The sequence below is a fragment of the Chiloscyllium plagiosum genome, unplaced genomic scaffold, assembly GCF_037043375.1.
Source record: "Chiloscyllium plagiosum isolate Xiang-an unplaced genomic scaffold, Cpla_swu_hap1 HiC_scaffold_2, whole genome shotgun sequence".
In the NCBI taxonomy this organism is placed as follows: Eukaryota; Metazoa; Chordata; class Chondrichthyes; order Orectolobiformes; family Hemiscylliidae; genus Chiloscyllium; species Chiloscyllium plagiosum.
Genome location: NW_028270140.1, coordinates 117,453,535 through 117,471,524, shown reverse-complemented (window position 1 = coordinate 117,471,524; position 17,990 = coordinate 117,453,535). Strand labels below are relative to the sequence as shown.

General features: G+C 40.8%; 1 protein-coding gene and 1 long non-coding RNA gene across 3 annotated transcripts in view; one reads left to right on the top strand and one right to left on the bottom strand.

Annotated features, from left to right (window-relative positions):
• tnpo1 (transportin 1) overlaps positions 1 to 17,990 on the bottom strand; it is a 129,081-nt gene that overhangs the window by 100,754 nt on the left and 10,337 nt on the right. The gene's annotated exons all lie outside the window — the stretch shown is intronic.
• LOC122558877 (uncharacterized) lies at positions 89 to 16,644 on the top strand. The gene is made up of 3 exons (XR_006314264.2): positions 89 to 351; positions 4,017 to 4,155; positions 16,400 to 16,644. It is a non-coding gene; the product is annotated as an uncharacterized LOC122558877 (long non-coding RNA).

Sequence of the window (17,990 nt, the reverse complement as noted above, 5' to 3'; positions counted from 1 at the left end):
GAGATGAATTAGTTAAATTTTTCACCAGCTACGGACTACCCACAGAGATACAATCAGATCAAGGGTCAAACTTCACACCAAATTATTCAAGTTATGGATAGCTGAGGAATAAAACAATTCAAATCTACTGCGTACTATCCAGAGTCACAGGGAGCGTTAGAAAGGTGGAATCAGAGATTAAAGACCATGTTGAGGGCTTATAGTCAAGACTAACCAGATGATTGGGTTAACGGAATCCCGTCTGTGCTTTTTGCCAGAGATGCACCAAAGGACTCGACCAAATTCAGTCCCTTTGAATTAGTTTTTGAGCATGAAGCAAGAGGACTGTTAAAATTGATTAAAGACAAATAGGTAAGTCAGAATTCAGAAACCACATATTCGGACTATGGCCAAATTTTCAGGAACGATTAAATAGAGTTAGCTAAACAGCATTTAAAAGTATCACAGTATAAAATGAAACAGAAAGCAGACAAGAAATCAAAAATTTGCAATTTTGCTATCGGAGATAAGGTTTTAGTATTATTTCCAGTGATAGGTGAACCTTTAAAAGTAAAGTTTAGTGGACCTTATCAAGTCAAAAGGAAATTGAGTGAGGTGAACTATTTGATAAGGACTCCAGAAAGAAATCTCACAAAAGTGTGTGTCATGTGAATATGTTCAAAAGGTACTTTGACAGGGAAGGAAAGCCACAAGAGACTGTGTTATTGATTACAACACAGTGAAGAACAAAGGTTAGAGGATTCTGAATTGGACCTTCCTCAAATTAAATTGAACAATGAGAAAGTTGTCAAAAATTGGAATAGATTACTGAGTTACCTTCCAGAGGAAAATCAAAATGACCTGAAAGAGTTATTATTATCACGTGGGGAGATATGTAGAAATACTAACCTAATTATGCATGATGTAAATAGAGGAGATGCTGTTTCGATTAAGCAACATTCTTGTAGACATAACCCTCCAAAGTTGGCACAGGTTCAAAAGGAGATTGAATGCATGCTTACAGTAACTGGAACTCATCCATAGTAATAGTGCCAAAACTAGATGGTACCCAATGGTTAAATGCGGACCACCGTAAAAATCAATCCAGTTATAAAGACTGATTCTGCATTTGGAAGACTGTGCTGAGAAGATGGGACAAGCAACTTATATTTCTAAGTTGGACTTGCTCACAGGATACTGGCTGGTACCTTTGTCAGAAAGGGCGAAGGCAGTTTCAGCTTTCATAATGCCAACTGAACTGTATCAGTTTGAAGTTACGCCATTTGGTATGAAAAATGAGCCAGCCACATTTCAGAGACGAACCAATGAGGTCACTGCCAGACTACCCAACTGTGTCGAATACATAGATGACCTGATGATTTTTAGTTGCACATGGAAGGAACATTTGCAACATTTTTCAGATTTGTTCGATTGACCTTGGATGGCAGGCTTGGTGTTAAACCTGGCTAAAAGTGAATTTGCCAAAGGCCAAGTCACCTTCCTGGGCCATGTTATTAGACATGGAAAAATGGCCGCATGGAATGCCAAAAGAAAGGTAATTGGGGAGTTTTCCACACCATCGACAAAGAGAGTAGTACTACGATTCCTGGGACTGAGTGCATTTTATCGACAATTGGTAACAAATTTTAGCAGTTTGGCAGCTCCACTCGTTAAATTGCTAAAGAAAGACAAAAACTTTCAGTGATCAGTGGACTGTCAGAAGGCATTTGACAGCCTGAACGCTGTGTTAACCACTGTCCCAGTATTAGCCACAACTCACTGTGCAAAGCCATTCAAAATGGCTATCGATGCAAGTGATGTGCTGTGCTCTTACAAGACGATAACAAGATGATAGAAAGACCTGTCAGGTATTTCTCCAGAAAACTGAACAGTCATCAGCAGAAATATTTGACAATTGAGAAGGAGACTTGGAGTTTGATGTTGGAGTTACATTTCAATGTTTATATTACCAGTAATATGATTGTCTCAGATATATACACTGATCATAACTCTTTGAAGTTTGTGAAGAAATTTAAGGACAAAAATACCAGACTGTTTAGGTGGAGTATGTTGCTACACCATTCAATTTGAAAATTGAGCATGTGACAGGACAAGAAAACATTATTGCTGATGCATTGTTGAGGCTTGAACGAGAAATGGAGATGTTCGGTGGTAGGAGAAAAACAAGCAAACAAAATGGTAGAAGTGCATGTTTGCATGATTATTGTCTATGTAACGCATATATGCATGGTAGAGTACTAACAGTTTAACATTGAGGGGTTTTAAAATGAAGCTATCTTTGAATATTGACGGTTCATTTTTTTTAAGTGGGGGGCGGTGTGACGATGCTGCTCCTTTAAACAGGTTATGCTGTCCTTGGTGATTTTCCCCAGAGGGATCTAAAAGACAGACTCTGAAAAATTTGGGGTTGAAGGTTTCAGGGCCAATTTGATTATAGATAACAGCTGAGTCAAGCAAAAGGCTTTCAAGTTAAAAAAAACGTACAATGAAAGGGGCGTGGCCAGTGCTGGCAGCCCAGTTTTTCTCTGGTTTGGTTTTTGTTTTAGCACAGCAGAGTTAAAAAAAGCTTCCAGACCCCAAAGAAGCAAGTCCATGCTGATCTCTTTCTGACTTCACTCCTGTAAGAACTTGTGTTTGACTTTACCCTTTGTGCCAAGGGGTGTTTATGGAGATTGTTGCAAGTATTTGGAACAGCATCATTAAGTTGGGATAATATGTTGGATTTTTGGATACGTTAAGTTATTCGGTATCCTATTCTCTTTTGTTCCTGTTTCATTCAATAATCTTGTAAATAAATCCTGTTTTGTTTAAAATTAAGTGGTTTGACCAGCTGCATCTCTCCTGAAATATTCACTGTACACCTGCTTAAAACAACTAACAAAGTTAGGGTCTGGGCCACTTTCTTGAAATGCTTTGAAGGGGTCTGGTCTGATCCATAACAATAGGAAAAGGTTTAAAGGGATATAGGCCATGGGATTAGTTTAGTTTGGGAAAACTGATTGGCATGGATTATTTGGACTGAAAGGTCTGTTTCTATTATGTATGATGTTATGACTAGTGCATCGCATTCAACTTATCTTTGAAATCGGTTCTACATGTTCTCCACTACCTTGGTATCTTTTATAAACAAGGATATTCATAATTCAATGTAGCATTCTCACTGTGGCATGGTCAATGATTTGTATAGATTTAGTATTACTTTGCTGTCTGCCGTCATACATAAAACATGTAATCCCCTACTCTTTTATGGCTTTTACATCAGTTTTCCATTTAAAAGATTTGTATATCTGAAGCTGTCTCTTTTCCCTTTATAATTTTATCACCTTGTGTAATACTTCTCAGCTTACTCAATCTCTCAAAATTCAATGTACAAAATTAGTCACCCTGTTGTCATCTTGTCTTTAATCCTTCTGCCTCTAGAAACAGGTTGTTTTTGTTTATACTATTAAAGCTCCTTGACAGTCCCAGTCAAATCTCCCTAAAACCTTTTCTGCCCAAGGAAAAGAAAAATATTGTTTCTCCAGTATCTCCACACAACTGAATTCTTTCATGCCTGGTATGATGATAGCATATCTCATCTACAACTTCCCCAAATCAAGAATTGGACACATTATAAAATAGGTTTGGTCCCAACTGAGTAAATGCTTAGCATATTGGGGTGGCACAGTGGTTAGCACTGTTGCCTCACAGCGCCAGAGACCCAAATTCAATCCCCATCTCAGGCAACTTTCTGTGTGGAGTTTGCACATCCTCCTAGTGCCTGTGTGGGTTTCCTTCGGGTGCTCCGGTTTCCTCCCACAGTCCAAAAGTGTGCAGGTTACGTGAATTGGCCATGCTAAATTGCCCGCAGTGTTAGCTGAAAGGGTAAACAAATGGGTCTGGGTGGGTTACTCTTCGGAGGGTCGGTGTGGACTTGTTGGGCCGAAGGGCCTGTTTCCACACTAAGTAATCTAATTTAATCATAACTCCTTTATTTTGATATTCTTTAACCCACTCTCTCTCTCTCTTTGTAAAAGCCAAGGATCTAGCACGATACAGTATGTTCTGATAAAACACGATAGTTCTATTTCCAAGCGATCCCACATTATAAGAAAATCCTGCAATTGCAGCACCAATTAAACCAATGGGACTGAAATCACGTTATAGCCAATACAGGTAAGCAAAGTTCATGTTATACCATTTTTTGTAGAAATTCTTCAATCGCATTATAGCCAATTTGTGTCAAAGCAGAACTGACTGTATACCTATTTAAATATCCTTCAAAATTCCACAACAATGACTTCTGCATATAAACTCCAGGAATGCTCCTGAATTCATTTACAAACTTATGCCAGTTTATATGCTCCCAGTCAGAACTAATCCGTTTACATTTTTGAGTTAAATTTTGTTGCCCACGTATCTTCACATTTCACTTTGCGTCATTCTAAAGTCTTACCGTCCTCCACGTTTTAAATTTTTTTCAGTTTGTTATCCACAAACCTTCAAATTATGTCTATAGACACAAGCTTTGGTTTTTGATATATAGTATTGAAAAGTGCAGCATTCTCAAAACTTATTCCAGGGGACTCTAATGCATGTTCTCCTCAATTCTGAAAAATAACCATTCACCACTACGTTCTGCTTTTATTCTATATCAATTCTATGTTCACACAGCCACTTAAATTCCAGGGGCTTCAATCTTGCTAATAGATCGATTTTGCGGTGCTTTATTAAAACTACTGCTAGACATCCATATACTCAACCAAGCAACTCAACAGTCTTCTCCATTCCTTCAAGGAGTTCAAATATGTGAATCACTATTTACTTCAACAAAGCTGTGCTCACTTTCATCGATGCGCCCATAGTTTTCCAAGTGACAATTCAATTTTTCTGAATTAATACCTCTCAATATTTTCTCATCACTGACATTAGGCAGATTGGCAACAAGTACTGGATTTATGCCCCTCTTTGCTTTTTGAAGGAAGACGAGGACCTGGTAGCCAAAGTTTCCAAAATTTCACTCTTCCACAAATTACGGTGTATGCCTTTCAGACTGGCTGACTTCTCCAGTTCGATCACTGCTCATTTTTTTTAAGGTAGCTCCTCTATTTTTCTCTCATCCAATTTATCTACTTCCTCCTCTGTTATTATGAAATTCCCGCTTATCTGTCTTGATTAAATCAGCCTTGCTGATCAAAATAATCCCTGCTTCATGAATGGATCTTATTTTAGACCCATAAATGACTCTCTCTTTCATATGTATATGATAATTATTTTTGAGGTTCTCTGATAATTTATCCTCCTGAAGTAGTTTATAGTTCTCTTTGCAAATAAACATGCTCCCTATTCTGGATGCAAGTTTTACAAGTTTGCTCGCTGAGCTAGAAGGTTCCTTTTGCAGAGATTTCGTCACCATACTAGGTAAAATCACGAGTGAGCCTCCGGTGAAGCACTGATGTTAGTGATCCACATTCTATTTATGTATTCAGGTTTCCTTGGTTGGTGATGTCATTTTCAATTCTTTTCTCAGAGGGTGGTAAATGGGGTCCAAGTCGATTTGTTTGCTGTTACAGTACCAGTTGGAGTGCCATACTTCCAGGAATTCTCGTGCATGTCTCTGTTTGGCTTGTCCTAGGATGAATGTGTTGTCCTAGTCGAAGTTGTGTCCTTCCTCATCTGTATGTAAGGATACTAGTGAGAGTGGGTCATGTCTTTTTGTTGCTAGCTGATGTTCATGTATCCTGGTGGCTAGTTTTCTGCCTGCTTGTCAATGTAGTGTTTGTTACAGTTCTTGCAAGGTTTTCACTGATGATGTTACCTAGTACACGGAGGAAACATCTGAAAATGATGAGCAAACTTACATCCAGAACCTCAACCTGAGCTACAAACCTTCTCAATGCTCCCTTTTGTATAACCAACTGCAAATGCTGATTTCGTGCATCTTCTGCCATTATATATCAAAAAATTCCACCAGAATTCAGTGAAATTCAGTTTATATTCTTGGGGGAGGAGTGAGGCACTGATTTTGGATATTCAGTCCTATTTATATCTACTTGAGGTGGAGTGCCATTAAAGCATAGCACAATTATGCTTTCAAACGTACACACCTGTGCCTTATCACTTTTCCAGGATTTAGAACCACCTATAATAACACTGTATACAGTATAACTCAGAAATGTACCAAAACACATTACTTTAGTACCTTGAAATCATGTCACAATTTATTCACATTTTAGTTGTTACTTCCAGGGCCTTCAGCTATCATTACCTCTGACCACCTCAGTTGTGACTGATGAATCTGCTTGATTGTAAAACGTCTACAAAGCGAAAAGTATTTGAAACAGATTTAAGCAATCTATTTCACAAGAAATATGATAAAATTGTATCAAAAGGAAGTATTTACAAAAAGCAGCCCCCAATCACTCTCACAAGAGCCTACATTTTTCACATACATATCTAAAGATAGAAAACAAAACTTTTAAATCAGGAAATGGCATAGGAATTGAATAACGTGCACTAATCTTCACAGTAGAACACACTGATAGCATTCCTAAATTACTAAATAATCCAGGAACAAAGAAAGCGGATGAAATGAAGAAGATAACTATCACTAGAAAAAATGTGCTCAGGATACAAAAGGAGCTAAAGACCAAAGAGTGCCCGGACCTGATGGAATGCATCCTAAGATATTAAAGGAAGTAGCTACAGAGAGAGTGGATGCACTAGTATGATCTTTCAAGAATCCCAAGATTCTGGACAAGTCCCAGAGGATTGATAAACTGCCCATGTAATTCCTTTTAATTTAGAATGGAGAGAGGTAAAAGTCAGATAACTATAGGCCAGATAGCTTAATGTCTGTTTTTGAGAAAATGTTAGAATCTATTCTAAAGGATGGAATAACAGAACATTTAGAAATACACAATAGGATCACACACAGTCAGCATGGCTTCATGAAGGGGAATCATGCCTGACAAACGTACCAGAGAGTTCTTTGAGGAGATAAAAACATGGTCGACAAAGGGGAAGCAGTGGATGGAATGTATTTGGATTTTTGTGAAGCCATTTGGCAGAATACCACATATTAATAAGACACAAGCCCGTGCTATTGCAGGTAGTATATTAGCACAGATAGAGAACTTGCTCGCTCAATGATGACAGAATTGGAAAAAGGAGTGGGAAGCAATTTCAAGATGACGATGCATAACTAGAGAAATGCTACATGGCCGGGGCCAGATTATTTACAATATAAAATAATGACTTGGATGAGAAAAGTGAATTATACAGTGGGCAAGTTTGCAAGTGACAAAAATAGGTGGGAAGACAGGTCATAGAGTCATACAGTATTTGGCACAACTTGTATATGCCAACCAGGTTCTGAAAACTGAATTCGGTGAGCGGGCAGATAAGTGGAGCTGAGACCACAAAAAGATCAGCCGTGATCTTATGGAACTGCTAAGCAGGCCCAAGGGGCCAGATATCCGACACCTGCTTATGTTCTAACTACAGTGTGGTGCTGGAAAAGCACAGGTCAGGCAGCATTCAAGGAGCAGGAAAAACAAAAAATCGACATTTTGGGCAAAAGCCCTGCTAGGAGCCTCAGGGGTGGGTAGCTAAATAGGAGGGGTGGGGGAGGGGGAGAAAGGTAGTTGAGAGTGCAATAGGTGGATGGAGCTGCAGGTAAAGGTGATAGGTCCGGTGATGGGGGGGGGGGGTGAAATGAGGAAGCTGATGAAATGCCATGGGGTTGGAGGGTCCTGAGACAGAAGATGAGGCATTCTTCCTCCAAATGTCACGTGATAATGGAGTGGCGATAGAGGCAGCCCAGGACCTGCATGTCCTTGGCGGAGTGGGGGGGGGGGGGTGAAGTGTTCGGCCACAGGGCAGTGGGGTTAGTTGTTGTGGGTGTCCTGTAGATGTTCTAGAGATTGATTTTATAAAGCTCTAAGGTCACCTCTCAGCCTCCTACATTCCAGAGATCTGTCCTATTGGTCAACTCTTAAAAAACCTCAATGCGGTCAAAGCTAGTGGCAGGGTAGGGCTCTTGTGCCCAAGCCATCTGCTCTGATCAGTTTTGTCTTTTTTTTCCTTCCCATGTTCTGAGCTTAGATGGCAGTGGGACCCCAGCACTCAGAACTTGATTGGGCTAAGAGCGTGGATCTTGAGTTGTCTTGAACCTGGCCCAGGGCATGGACATTGGACCCAGCACTGAAGATCTGTCAATAAGCACTCACAATCATTTAAGACTTCATTCTTTATTTCTTCATATGGCTGAGTACAGAGCAATCCGGAAACACAGAGGTTGTGTACATCCATATTCCTCTGAAGCACTGCACACATGGCTTAAAACAAAGACATTTTTATACTTTTCTTAAAGAAGGGTACAGGCCGTGATTGCATAGAACATTCGACAATTACTAATCAATACACAATACTGCTTTACTTGACAATTACTTGGTCCAATGACATTTCCTGGGAACTAACTTTGTTTTCCAACACTCAGGCCACCCTTATCTCACTAGCCGAGCCTTTGCACCTGCATCTGAAGGTCAGTTAGGATGGCCAGTAATGTCTTATCTAGTCAAGTTATTTCTATGCTGTAAAGGGAGCATTGTCTGCTAATCTCGACTGAAGCAGACTGTGGTTAGTCAATTATGCAGCTAGAGCAGAATTGTCAATTTGCAACCTAGAAGCCATTTTGTCATATTATTTGCATCAAGAAGCCATTTTGTCATGTTATTTGCATAGAGAAGCCATTTTACAGCCACCTAAGTTATTAAGAACATCTGTTAAGTGGTTGTTCCTGACAATAACTAGTGACCTCAGCCTGTATTCAGGTTTTAGATCCTCAGCATGGAGGAGAGTGAACCCCTACTTACTTTTCTGGACCAAGCATGGGACCTGGAATCGGGACTGCTACAATCGTTCGCAACGTTCGCAAGGTGGGCCCATTGGCAAAAGATGGCACCTGAAGATGGTTATTGGTTGGGTCCAGTGCTGGCGTTGAAGCAGGAGAGAGCATCACAGCAACATCGATGAGTTGGACCCAGCAATGAAAGACACAACACTGATGTCAGTTGGTCCAGTGCAGGTGGTGGCGGAAGAGTATTGGTCCTGTGGCAAAGCTGGCGTCTGAGGATCGGCAACTTCGATGTTAATTAGGTCTGGTGTAGATGGCGGCAAAGCAGTAGCAGAGGCATTGTTGATAGTGATGAGCTGTCTCAGGACTGATGGACTCAAGCTATGTCTTTCCTTTTTCAGGCTTATTAAGTTATTCAAAATGGCGTCTATGAGGCAACAAATGAAATTTTTTCTGCTGTATTTTATTGCATGCTTATTGTAAAATACACGTGCCAATAAAATCAAAATCAAAAATAGACTTAGGGAGGCACAACATCCTTTACACAAAGCCATGTTGACTACCTCTAGGTCAAGCCTTGGCTTTCCAAATGCATGTAGATCCTGTTTCTCAGTATCCTGTCCAACAGCTTACCTACCACTGACGTCAGGCTCACTAGTCTGTAGTTCCCCGGCCTTTCCTTCCCAACATTCTTAAATAATAGCCCATTAGTCAATTTCCATTCTTCCGACACCTCACCTGTGGCTGTCGATGATATAAATATCTCTGCTAGGTGATCCGTAAATTCTTCCCTAGCTTCCCATGATATCCTGTGACACACTTCTTCAATTCCCAGGGATTTATCCACCTTTATGGTTTTTTTTTAAAAAGACCTCCAGCCCCTCCTCTTTTGTAACATGGACACTTTTCAAGATATGACTATTTATTTCCCCAAGTTCTGTAGTTCCCATGTCTTTCTGTATCGTAAATATTAACATGAGATATTCATTAAGACCTCACCTATCTCATGTGGTGGTCCCACACACTAGTGGCCTTGTTGATCTTTAAGCATCCCTAGTTATTCTTTAGCTTTAATATACTTGTACAATCTCTTAAAGTTAGGGAGAATCCAATCTGCCAAAACTATGTCCTCTTTTTGCCCTCTTGATTTCCCTCTTAAGTTTATTCCTACTCCCCTGACAGTCCTTAAGCAATTCAGTCAATACCAGCTGTCTACACCTGACATTTGCTTTTTTTGACCACAGCCTCAATATTTCTAGTTATCCAGTATTCCCTACTCCTGCCAGCCTTACCCTTCACACTAACTGGCGCGTGCTAGACTGAACTCTTATTATCTCACTTTTGAAAGTCCCCCATTTGCCAGACGTGCCTTTACATGCGAACAGCATCCTTCAAATCAACTTTTGAAAGTTCCTGTCTAATACCAACAAAGTCTTGCCCAATTTAGCACTAAATTGTGAACTAGGCCTATCCTTTTCCAGAACAATTTTAAAACTAATAGAATTATGCTCATTGTTTGCAAAGTGCTACCCTCACTAATACTTGCCCTGTCCTATTTTCCAAGGGGAGGTCGAGTTATTCCCTCTCTCTACTTGAGCCATCCACATATTGATGAGAAAGTTTTTGTGGAGACACTTCACAAATTTCTCTCCATCCAAATCCTTAGCATGCTGGCAGTCCCAGTCTATGTTTAGAAAGTAAAATCCACTACTAACGCTATTATTCTTACAGCTACCTGTGATCTCCCTAAATGTTTGCTCCTCAGTTTCCCACTGACTATTGGAGGGCCTATAGTACAATTGCATTAAAGTGATCACCCCCTCCTTATTTCTCAGTTCCACCATATTGCATCACTGGACGATCCCTCAGGAATATCCATCCCAAGTACTGCTGTGATTTTTTTCCTAATCAAAAACAACACTCCCACTCCTCGCTTGCCCTTCCCTTTCTATCCTTCCTATAGCATCTGTAGCCTAGAATATTGAGCTGGCAGTCCTATCCCTCTCTCAGCCTTGTTTCTATAATTGCTATGATATCCTAGACCAGCATTCCCATCTATGTCCTGAGTTCATCTTTCTTACTTGTCAGGCCTCTTGCATTGAAATAAATGCATTTTAACTCATTAGTCTTCTCTCCTCTACCATGCTCTTGCCTGCCTTTTTAACTTGCTCCCTCTTGTCTCACTACTGCTTAGGGACGCCCCCCCCCCGCCACAACTCCATCTGACTAGATTAAACCCTGAGTAGCTCTAGTAAATCTCCCCACCAGAATATTGATCCACCTCAAGTTCTGGTGCAATCCATCCTTCTTGAACAGGTCACTACTGCCTGAGAAGACATCCCAACGTTCCCAAAATCTGAACTCCCACCCCCTGCACCAGCTCCTCAGCCGTGCGTTCATCTACCCTATCCTCTCACTAGCACATGATACCAGGAATAATCCATGGATTACTACCCTTGAGACCCTGCTTTTTAATCTTCTGCCTAACTCCTTATATTCACTCTGCAGACCTCATCCCTTTTTCATAGTACCCCTACTATTTGGTGTGTGTATGGAATCAGCTGCCAGAGGAAGTGGTGGAGGCTAGTACAATTGCAAATTTAAAAGGCATCTGGATGGATATATGAATTGGAAGGGTTTGGAGGTATATGAGCCACGTGCTGGCAGGTGGGACTAGATTGGGTTGAGGTATCTGGTCAGCATGGACAGGTTGGACCGAAGGGTCTGTTTCCACGCTGTACGACTATGACTATTTGGAAGCTGCCAATTCAGCCCATCGAGTCCACACCAGTCCTCTGATGAACATCCCTCTCAAACCCACCCTCTCTCTACCTTATCCCTGTAACCATACATTTACCATGGCTAATCCATGTAGCCTGCATAGCTCTGGAAATTATGGGCAAATTAGCATAGCTACTTCACCTACTCTGCACATCTCTGGACAGTGGGAGGAAAGTGAAGCATCTGGAGGAAGCCATGCAGAAATGGGGAAAACATGCAAACACCACCAGAGTCACCAGAGGCTGGAATCAAGCCTGGGCCCCTGGCACTGTGAGGCAGCAGTACTAACCAATGAACCACCATGTTGTTTTCTACTTATGCCATTTGAACCAATGTGTACAACGATCGCCAGCTGCTAATGCTCTCCTTTGAGAATTTGCTGTAACTACTCCAAGACATCCTTAGCACCAGGAAGGTAACACATCATCCTGGAATCTCGCTCGCAGCCACAGAAACGTCTGTCTGTGCCCTTGACTAGAGAGTCCCATATCACAATTGCTCATTGGAGTTTGCCATACCCTGCACTACAGCAGAGCCAGTCGTGGTGTCAATGACCTGGCTGCTGCTGCTATTTTTCAGACAGTCTATCCCCCTGCAACAGTATCCAAAATGGTATCCTTGTTTGAGAGGGGGACAGCCACAAGAGACTCCCACACTACCTACCTGCTTCTCCTGGTAGTCTCCATCCTGCAGTGGCCACTTCCCCAAAGCTACTATTTATCTCACTCTCTGACTCCTGATGCTACTTAGTGCTTCCAACAGACACCTTAACAGATCCTGCACACAGTTGCAAGGGACAGCTGACGACTTCCTGATCTCCCACAAGACAGAAGTGCATACCACTCTACTGACTGCCACCTCTGCCTCTTTAACAAGTAGATTTGGGGGAAAGATATAAGGTCTTACCCTACCTTTACCTTGTTGCTGCTCACTCTCCCCAAACCCTCGTATTCATTTAAGCCCATTCTTAGATCTAACCAGCAGCACCCCAACCACAAAGCAGCCATTTGCAAAAGTGGCCTGAACAGCAATGCCTCTCTTCCCCCAATTGCCTAAACTCCTGCTCTTAGCTCAACTCTCAGTATTTGCACTCTCTTGCTGGCTGCACTGCATGTGATCACAAGTGGCAAGGTGACACAGAGTCTGCAGAGGGACACAGACAGGTTAACTAAGTGGACAAAAATTTGGCAGATGAAATATAATGTACAAAAATGTGAGATTATGTACTTTGTGAGGAAGAAAGAAACTGAATATGATTCAAATGGAGACAAATGACAGAAAGCTGCAGCACAGCTGGATTCAATGAATGATTTATTGTCACATATCTTGAAGGTAGTGAAAAACGTTTCATCGCCACAATCAGGCACCATTTTAAGTTACACAAAGGATAAAAAGAAATTACTTAAATAAGAGTTCATCCTCTGTTCAAATCATGCTCTCAAACACTGCTCCAGACTTCTGCAAGGTGTCTGGAAGGTGCTCCAGTCCTCGAGGAGTCCCATTCCAGGAACAGCAACGACGATGCCGATGCCTCAGAAGACCCTAACTCTGGGCCTACCACTGCTGTCAGGAGCCCAGACACCTAGTCTACCACCCCAACAGGTGCCCAGGATCTGGGCACCATCATCTTCACCAAGAATCCCAATCTACACCGCCAAAATTGCAGCCACCGTACAGCCCACCTCACTCTGGCCTTGAAGGTGAAGAAGAAAGGATGATGATAAAGAAAAAGATGAAAAGTACATACACAAAACTATGCCATCGACCTGGAGCATACAGGCTCAGAGGTGCCCAAACACTACCTATGTGCTTGCGCCATCTTGAGAAAAGAATTTAGGAGCCCTCAGTCATGAATCACAAAAAGCTAGTGTCGAATTTCAGCAGGTAATAGAGAAGACAATTAGAATGTTGGCCTTATTTCAAAGCGAATGAATTTTTAAAAAATCGGATGGTTTTGCTAAACTATACAAGTCAGACCACAGCTGGGTTACTGTGAACAAGTCAGCCCCACTATACAAGTCTAGATATACTGGCATTAGAGACAGTCCAAAGGTACATTAAACCAATCCTGGGTAGGGAGGTACGGTCTTACATGGAGAAACTGAGTAGGTTGGGCCCGTACTCATTGGAATTCGGAAGAGTTAGAGACAACCTTATTAGATTATAAACAAGCTTGACAAGGTAGATGCGGACAGGTTGTTTCCCTTGTGGGAGACAGTGTAGGACCAGAGGACATAATCTTAGACAAGGGATCACATATTTCAGACAGAAATGAGGTGGAATCTTTTTTTTCCCCTCTCGCAGGTTAGTGAATCTGTGGAATTCCTTATCGCAGAGGGTTATTGAGACTGCATATTTAAATACATTCAGGGTTTTTAAAAAAAGGAATTCGTAGGATGTGGGGGTCACTGGCTGGCAAACATTTATTGCCAATCCCTACCTATCCTTGAGGAGGTAGCGTTCAACTGCATTCTTGAACTGTTGCAGTCCACCTGCTGTGGGTTGACCCACAATAACATTAGTGAGGAAATTCCAGGATTTTGACCCAGCGACAGTGAAGGAACGGCAATATATTTCCACGTCAGGAGGGTGAGTGGCTTGGAGGGAAATTTGAAGGCGTTCCCATGTATCTGCTGCCTTTGTCTTTCTAAATAGAATTGGTCATGGGTTTGGAAGGTGCTGTCCGAGGACCTTTGGTGAATTACTGCAGTACATTTTGTAGATAGTATACATTGCTGCTATACAGCATCATTTGTGGAGGAAGCAGATGCTTTGGGTGTAGAGTCAATCAAGTGGATTGCTTTGTCCTGGATTGTGTCAAACTTGAGAGTATTTTTGATAGTGGGGGATTATGTGATGGTTACACCAGTGAACGTCAAGGGGTTGTGGTTAGATTGTCTCTTATTGGTGATGGTCATAATCTGGTATTTGTGTGGTGTGAATGTTAATTACCCAAACCTGGATATTGTTGAAATATACAAATTTTTAAATCAGTAAGCAAATTAAGGGTTATAGGGAAAAGGCAGGAAAGTGGAGTTAAGGAAGATCAGATTCTCGCCCAGAGAGAAACTACCAATGCGCCACAAAACTCTCTTTTGTAATGCTTGATGCAGACACTGAGGATTGCTCGAGTTGAAAAATGTGGTGCTGGAAAAACACAGCAGGCCAGGCAGCATCCGAGTGCAGTTCTCACTTTCTCCCACTGAGGATTGCTTATATGCATTGCAATATTTAATCTTAATTAAATTGCAATCGAGCATTAATCTATTTCTCATTGAAGTGACTGGCTTTATTAGTTATAATCACTACCAGAAGATAGAATGACTTGTGTGCATTAACTAGCAGTAAAATTACGAATGGATGAAAGGCTTATTAAAGATTACACAAGATTGTTTTGTTTTGTTTTGTCATTTCAATCGGGTCAGACATGATGTATTTTACCTCTTCATACTTTACTTTCATCCAGTACAATCTGTTTTTACAAATAATCATTTAACAGTGAAGTGTGCTGATGACACTTAAGGATCAACTTAAGATTAAGGCAGCATAGTGATGTGATCACAGCAGAGCCTGGCTGTTTGGCTTCCAAACAATACAAGGGGAGTATTTTAAAGCTTTGGAGGGACTAAAAACCATAATAATCTAATTTGGAGATTACAGGAATCATCATTGAAGCTACCGCAATATTCAAGAATCGTGAAACATTACTGAAACAGTTTTAATTCATGAGACTAATAACAAAGTTAAAAGCAAATGGGATCCAGGATAATTTGGCAGGTTGGATCCACAACTGGCATAGTGATAGAAGGCTGTTTGTGTAACTGAAGACTGGTGTCCAGTGGCATACCACAGGGATCAGTGCTGTGTCCCTTATTGTTTGCGATATATATAAACAATATACTGCATATGAGTTTAGAAGCAGATCAACTATTATAACTACAAAATTAGTGAATGGCTAATTGTCAAATGAAGTACATATCTGGAATTTTAATAACAAAATTCTGGCATTTTTAAATCTCCTTTAGACCAAAATAATAGTATCCATCATGTTAAATATCAAATATTCTGTTCCAAATGCAAAAAAGTTACCAAGTCAAAAACTGAAGCGATCAATAGTGCCATTATTCAATATTCTTTACATATTGTGACAGAAGTTTATAGAACTTAATTTTTGAATAGTTTTAAGCACTGCTAATAGGAACATATGAATTAGGAGTAGGCACAAGCCATTTGACCCTTGATCCTGGTTTGCCATTCAACTAGTTAAATCTGTTCATGTCTTGAATTCCATATTCCCCTCTATCCCCAATAACCTTTGATTCTCTGACCTAACAAGAATCTCTGTAAAGTACACTGCCTTCTGACGCAGGTAGCTCTAAAATCACAACTCTCGAAAAAATTCTCATCTATCTCATTTTACAACAGTGATTCTTCGTTCTGGGAACATACTTCACTAAAGTATCTTTACAAGCTTTCATCTTCATTCTTAAAGTCTAAAGCCAACAAATCTGGCGTATAGTAATGATACAACTAATCCTGTCATTCCTTGCCAAAGCCAGATTTACAAAGTTGATCCGTACCAACCTTTACCTTTATTCCAGGAGATGCAGATATTCCTGGCTAAGTTAATATTGATTGCACTTGAGGTGGTGGTGGTTAGTTGTCTTGTTGAAAACACTGGAGGTTATGTAGACCAGTGACCAGGTGGCAGTGAAGGAAAGACAATATAGTTCTGATGAAGGATTTCTATACCTGAAATATTAATTCTGCTTCTCTCCACAGATGCTGCTAGACTTGCTGCAATTTCTGTTTTTGTTTGCAGTCACTCCCACCTCTGGAATTCAGCTTAGTTCATGTTTGATCGAGTGCTGTGATAGTGACCACTCAATTCCTGGCCCTATGACCTAACATTTACCCCATGTTCATTCTTACTGAGTTCGTAGACAAACTATAGTCAAATACCCCACAGATCTCATTAAAAGCAGATGCAATCATGACTGATTCAATGGATTTCTCAAGTTCTCAGATATTAGTGACACTATGGCTCAACAAAATCTATTTAAACCTAACCCTACTTACAAGGAATTTAGCTTCTTCATTTTTTAAGACTTAGCCTCAGTATTCCATCATGAACTGCCTCAATAGCTATGCGCACTCGGGTACTTTAATCACTACTCCAAAGATCATATTAACCAGGGTTCAACAGTCTGCTCAGAAGTGCCGAAATACTGGCACAATTTAAGTTTTTTGAACTGGCAATTAAGCCAATATCACTGACCTTCTAAGCTCTATCTTAAGCTGTTGCAATAAACAAATACAATTTGTGACTTCCTCAAACTCACTCATTCTCAGCTGCACTGAACTATCAATGGCTTCCATTTTAGCTTTAGCACTTTTTTCTTTCAGGAGGTATTGATTGTAAAGGTGACGTTAATTACACATCTCAAACCACCCCTGATGATGGGTGCTTGGTCATTTCGGAGGGCAGCTGAGAATCGAACACTATGCTATAGGCTAAAGGTTAGCAGATTTCCAGCCCAAAACTACATTAGTTTCAAAACCCATCTGGCTTAGGGTTAGGTTTTCTTCTAACTCCAGATTTTATTGAATTTCAAATTACACCATTTACCATGGTGGAATTCAAACTCATTCCCCCAAACTTCAGTCTGGGCCTCTGAGTTACTGGTTCAGTGATATTCCCAATTCACCATTGCCTCTCCTAGGCATTGAAGAGTATTCCACCACACTCCTGAATTATGCTTTTTATAATGGTGGACAGGCTTTGGTGAGACAGGAGGTTTAGTTACTTCCTGCAGAATTTCCAATTTTTGTCCTGCGCACGTAGCCAGTGTTTATATGGTTGGTCAGGCTAACTTTCTGGTCAATGGTGACCCTCAAAATGTAGGAAATGGAGCATTCTGCAATGGTAATACTATTGAATGTCAGGAAAAGATGATTTGAAATTCTGTTGTTGTAGACAGTCATTGCCTGATATTACTGTGATGCCAACGTTACCTGTTACAGATCAATGAAAGCTTGAACCCGGTCCAGATTTTCAGCAGTTGGACAGAAATTGTTTAATTATCTAAAGATTTCTCAAACAAACTGAACACTAATCAAACAATCCCATGTGTGATGTTGTGATGCAAAAGGTTGTTGAAGCAAAAAAAATTGGAATTAGGACACCACCCTGAAGGTTTCCTGAAGAATACTCCTGAAGAAGGGCATATGCCCGAAACGTCGAATCTTCTGTTCCCTAGATGCTGCCTGACCTGCTGTGCTGTTCCAGCAATAAAGTTTCAACCCTGAAGGTTTGCCTCAGCAGTGTCCAGAGGCAGAGATGTTTATCACCTCCTGACCCATCATCTTTTAT